Genomic DNA, 5,915 nt, shown 5'->3' on the forward strand with positions numbered 1-5,915 from the left:
ACTCTGAAAAAGACCTGGAGCCTTTTAATCAACATACAGAAAGGCATCTTTTTATTAGGGGCAAGATTAATTTTGTAGAATAAACATACCCATGACTGCTGCCGAGACTGCAGTATAATAACCCTTTACTCCTGTTCCAGTTAGGACATCTTGAGTGTGGTCCCAGGCTCATTTGAGGTCCAGGTTGAGGACTGGCTGGGTGAAAACCTCTTCACAGGAAGCTTCTGTTATTGTCAAAGCTTGTCTCTAGCATTGAAAAACTTGCCAGTTGCTAAGATTCCAGGGCCTCTCAGGAGACTCACGGCCATTATTCCAACAAGGACTATTTTGGCTTCAACTGAAGAGGGTAAATAAGGAGATGTTTGAAAACAGAAGTTGAGGGAAAGGAAAGATAAAAATAGCACAAGGCTGTAATTAATTTTTCAGTGCTAGTGAATAATAAATGTAGGAGTAGATTTTTTTGGTAAACAGTTATGGCAAACTCAGTTAAGGCCCCAAACTGTGATTTTAAAAATGTATGGAAAAAACACAGATTTCCTTATCTTAGAGTATTAAGGAAGGTAAGCCCAGAGGAAGGCAGACTAATGCAGACAAATGACTTCAGGTGGGGAAGGCAGAGGAATGAATGGTCAGGAGAGAGAGCACTACCTTTGTGGAAAGCTCTCTTCTGGGGGCAGCTTACTATCATTTAGGTAGGTTACAAGCTAGGTCAGAGAATTCCAGAAGAATACAGAAAGTCATACTAAAGGTTTGGAGTTAGGAAGAACACTGAGAAAACTGCCACTCTGAGACAAGAAATAAGTAGAATAAGGCAATATTCAGACAAGCCTTGAAATTCCAAATGGCAAGTTTGTCTTGGTAAGAAGTTTTCAGATGCAGCTGGGGTCTTGGCCCTCTGGTTGTTAAGGAGGTTGAATAGAATTAGGTGTGTACATTGGCTTTGCGAAACTAGACCCCAGTTCATTATAAGAAACCAGCTTTCTGATAAGCAACCATCTTATGTGATGCTTCCCTAGTCTCATCTTACATAGACCAATGATTTCTCTCCCACACACTGGAGAGGAAGCTGCCTCCTTGTCTGGATCTTTCACTCAACACAGTAAGCTCAAGGTCTTTTTGTGGAATGCCCCCTCTTTTCAAAAAGTAAATGACTAACCACTTGCTTGGCTTTGGCCTCCTTTCGACAGATTCCACTTAATGTGTATTGAATGAGTATTCTTCTTCTTACTTTTCTTGCCTAATGTGATATTTCTAGTTGAAGAGGCCCTTTCATGGATATATAAATATAGTATTGTCTAATTTTGAACCTCCGTTATAAATTTCTTAATGTTAACAGCTGTTCCACTTTTTACCTCTCAGTGAGTGTTTTGCATATGTTTTGCATTTGTTAAAGCTTGTGTAATGATTCTTGCTCTGTATCTGGCATGTTTTCAGATAACCTATTCTTTTCTTTCCCTTTTACTCTTATAGAGCTATCATTTAACATTAATAATATTCAAAGACCTTAATTGTATATAGTTTGATGGGTTTTGACAATTCTGTATGCCTATGTAACCCCCACTCAAATCAAGATATAGAAAAATTCATCATTCCTTAAAGTTCCTTTGTGACCCTTTCTAGTCAATACTCCAACCCCCAGAAAAGCTAGTGCCTGATTTTAGTACTCACAGATTGGTTTTGCCTGGTCTTGGAATGTATATAAATGAAATAATTTAATATGTGCTCACTTGGATCCAGCTTCTTTTATCTAACAATGTTTTAAGATCCATTCATATTGTTTTCATGTATCAATGGTTCATTATTTTTATTGTTGATAATATTTCAATGTATGACTATACCAAAATTAATTTTTGGTACTGTTGATAAACAAGTTGTTTGTAGTTTGGAGCTATTAGGAGTAAAACTCCTGTGATCATTCTTTCACAAGTTTTTTGTTTGTTTGTTTTGTGGACACACTTTCTTATTTCTCTTGGGTAAGTATCCAGAACTCATATTTCTCAGTCATATAGTGTTTCCAAAGTGGTTGTACTATTTTACCCTTTCATCAGAAATGTATGAGTGATCCGGTTCTTCAAATCCTTGCCAGCATTTTGTGCTAATAGTTGAATCATTTTAGCAAGCGAAAATGGAATCTCATTGTGCCTTAAATTGTATTTTCTTGATGATTAATGCTGTTGAGCACCTTTGCGAATGTTTATTGGTTATTCCTCTATTTTCTTTTAAGTGTTTGTTCCAATGGTTTACCCTTTTTAAATAGGTTGTTGGCTTTTTTAACTACTGAAATATAGGATTTTAAAAATTATATTTTTAAATATTAGTGTTTCATTTTATTTATGTAAAATATTTTCTGCAGTCTGTAGTTTATTTTATTTAAAAACTATTAAAATAGCTTTTAATAAAAAGAATTTTGTAGTTTTCATAAAGTCTAATTATTAAATTTTTAATTTTATGATTAGAAATTTTACATTCTGTGGTATCTTTGCCTTCACCAAGGTCACAAAAATATTCTCATTTTTCTTCTAGAAAGTTTGTGGCTTTAACACTTATGTTTATGATTACTCTCAAATTAGTTTTCATCTAGAAGTCTTTATATCACCAATTTTTTCCTAAATATGTGATTTTTATAGTAATATAAATTGTATTGTTTTTAAATTTTATTTTTCTATTGTTTATTGCTAATATATAAAATAAACTGATGTTCAAGAATGTGCTAAGTTCATTATTAATTTTAATAGTTTTTTAAAAGTTTTCTTAGAATTTTTAAAGTATACATAATCATGTCATCTATGAATAAAAAAGGTTTTACTTCTTTATTCTCTGATATCTTTTATATCACTTCCTAGCCTTGTGTACTGACTAGAACGTCTCATACAATGTTAGATAGGAGTGATGAGACTGGACATTCTTGCCTTGTTCTTCATTTAGAGGGAAAATGTTTAGTTTCTCAGTGTTAAGTATGTTATCTCTAGGCACCCTTGATCAGGTTGAGGAGGTTTCTTCAATTCCAAGTTTGCTGAGAGCACTTATTTTTAATTGTCAGATAGGTGTTAAATTTCAAATGTTTTCTGCATCTATTAAGATAAGTACATGATCTTTTAAAAAAATTTTATCTTTTTATTTTTTTACACATTGTTTGATTGGATAATAGCTTAGAGGGATTTTCTCATCTTTCTTCATGAGGAATATTGCTGTTATTTTACTTTCCTGTAATATCTTTATCATGTCTTCATATCAGAGTTCTGTTGGCTTTATAAAATAAATTGAAAAGTGCTCCTCTATTTTATGAAAGAATTTGTGTAAGATTAGTGTTATTTCTTCTCTTTCTCTTTTTATTCTGAGACTCAAATTACATATATGTTACACCATTTGGTATTGTCCTACCAATATCAGCAGCTTTCTCCAGGTTTTTCCTATTCTTTATTTCTCTTTGTACTATTATTTGAATGCTTTCTTTTAAACTATATTTGAGTTTACTGATCCTTTCTTCTGTTCTTAAGCTGATATAATGTTAAGCTTTTTTCTAACATATTTTTCTGTTCCAGAATTTCTATTTGGTTGTCTTTACAGTTGCCATTTTTCCTAGTGAAATTTCCATTTGTTCACAATTGTTGTTTATCATTTCCACATTAGCATATTTAATATATTCGTAATGCTTATTGTAAAAATTTTGGTCTCGTAATTTCAATATCTGGGTTTTCTCTGGGTATGCCTCTCTTGACTTTTTCCTCTTACTTAGAGTCATGTTTACATGCCTTGAATTTCTTAAAAGTTTTTACTATATTGTTCATGTGTTTAAAAAATACCAAAAAGAAACAGACAAAATCCAGAAGTATATATTAACCCCCAGATAAATAGAAGAGGCTCAAGTTCTACTGGAGTTTTTATGCTTTCTCTGTACAATATTAAGTCACAGATTATCCATTAGTACACTGGTGCTTTGCCTGCTATCATCTTGCAAATTCGATTTTGTCTGGTTTAGTATGTAGTTTACCCAAATTAGGTATTCAAATTTTATATTTACAGGCAAAACAAAACCAAACCAAACCCTCAAAACTGTGGATAGAAACCAAAGGTAACATCTCAAAGTGTGACAAATATAATTGTATTATTTATCTATTCCTTCTAAACATGTATTCAGTGATTATATACAAATATAAATGACTATGCAATTATTATTGAAATTCCATGTTATCCATAAATCTCTCAACAATAATATAAAGAAAACTTCCCTTTCTTATTGGATCACATTGCAACTTAATTTTTCATTCTTAGATCTCTTGATTTTTAGTTCTCTTCTCAGCTAGAGTGTAAACTCTATAAGGTTAAGCGCTTTATTTTATTCACCTTTAAACCCTTTTCATTTCAAGTAGAAAGATACAACAACAATAAAACAACTCTAGATGTGTTTGGATCTTTGTTTATAGTAACTAAGTTAGGGCAGACTTGTGTTGAGTGGCATATCCAGAGCAATGCCAGGACTTAGGCACACCATGTGTTTTCAGTGAATAGATAAAACCTGATATTTAAATAAAGTAATGCAGATAAAACCCATACCTTAAAAATCTTGGTTGAAGATAACTGACAGCAGAGGTTACAGTTGTGTCTTTGTATGAATGTGGGAGCAGAGGAAGAAATAGACCATTTTTTGAGGACTTTGACGTTTCATAATTTTGTTGAATGAGTGGCTTGAGAGGTAGGAATCCTGTAGCACCCTTCCCCACCACCATACGTCTTAAGCTCTTCTCCATTTCTGAATCCTCTCACAGTACAAAATAAGAAACTTTGCTTTTCAAAAAACATTGAAGACTTTGGTATTGTGTGTGTGCATGTGAGTGTGCGTGTGTGTATGGTTCTTGAACATTAATATAGTTCTGAGTGACATTCTATATTGTTGGTGTTGGGTAAAGATAATTTCAAAACTCTTAAGGAGGATGCTTTCAGATATTTATATCACCAGTCTGCCAAAGAAATGGCCTAGGAAAAACCTTAAAAATTATAATGATTAGACCTAAGGGTATTACAAATATGAAAACAATCTCAGTGTTGTCCCTAGAGGTAGATATGCAATAAGATTTGTTTTCTAAATTATCAGAGGAAAAAATATTTTAACAGAAGTAATTTGAAACATTTATCTTTATTATTATATCCCATTATATAAGGAGATGGATAACATAAACATTTATGAGAATAAACTTCTTATTTCAAAATTTTTTAAGGAAGAAAAATATTTCTTCATGAAACCTTGTCAAGTGAAAAAGAATACCTTTTTTTTTTTTTTTTTTTCAGCACCAAATATTTCTAGGTGGTCTCTCATCCAAGTACTAACCAGGCCCTACCCTACTTAGCTTCTGAGATCAGATGGGATCAGGCACATTCAGGATAGCATGGCTATAGACTTCTTCAACTGAAAAGAAAATGTGAGGGGTAGATAATGTTTGTGATGAGTACCTCAGCCATGATTTCAGTCCAGATGTTTTATTTCCTGTGATGTCCCTATTTAATTAGTAACAGATTCAATATAGTCACAGATGGGAGTCAGTGAAATGATGATGATGAAATCATTATACTGTGTAATTGTTTTAGCTGTTCCAGTTATATATATTTTTTCTTCTCTAATGACCTATTATGCACTCATCACAAATAAAATTTGCGCATCTGGGAGAAGATGCAGAATGTTGTATTTGGTAATGGTTACCCTTGAGATTATTTTTCCTAAATAATTTTGGATTTTCTAGATGCTTCATGTAAATCTAAAGTTGATAAATAAATTAAAACAAATAAAAAAACCCAACAACTCAGTGGATTGGAAAGTTGTTCCACATAAAACATTGAATTGTTGGGCGGAAATTTGTTGGAACGAAAGATCGAAGTATTTGACTTTTAGTGTTAAAAAAGCAGACATGTTTGGTTTTGGA

At 32.5% G+C, this 5,915-nt stretch overlaps 1 pseudogene; it reads right to left on the reverse strand.

Annotated features, from left to right (window-relative positions):
* Positions 1-5,277: 5,277 nt before the first annotated feature.
* Positions 5,278-5,396, reverse strand: LOC118600677 (annotated as a pseudogene).
* Positions 5,397-5,915: the final 519 nt, after the last annotated feature.

This window comes from Rousettus aegyptiacus, unplaced genomic scaffold (genome assembly GCF_014176215.1).
Source record: "Rousettus aegyptiacus isolate mRouAeg1 unplaced genomic scaffold, mRouAeg1.p scaffold_m13_p_3, whole genome shotgun sequence".
Classification (NCBI taxonomy): domain Eukaryota; kingdom Metazoa; phylum Chordata; class Mammalia; order Chiroptera; family Pteropodidae; genus Rousettus; species Rousettus aegyptiacus.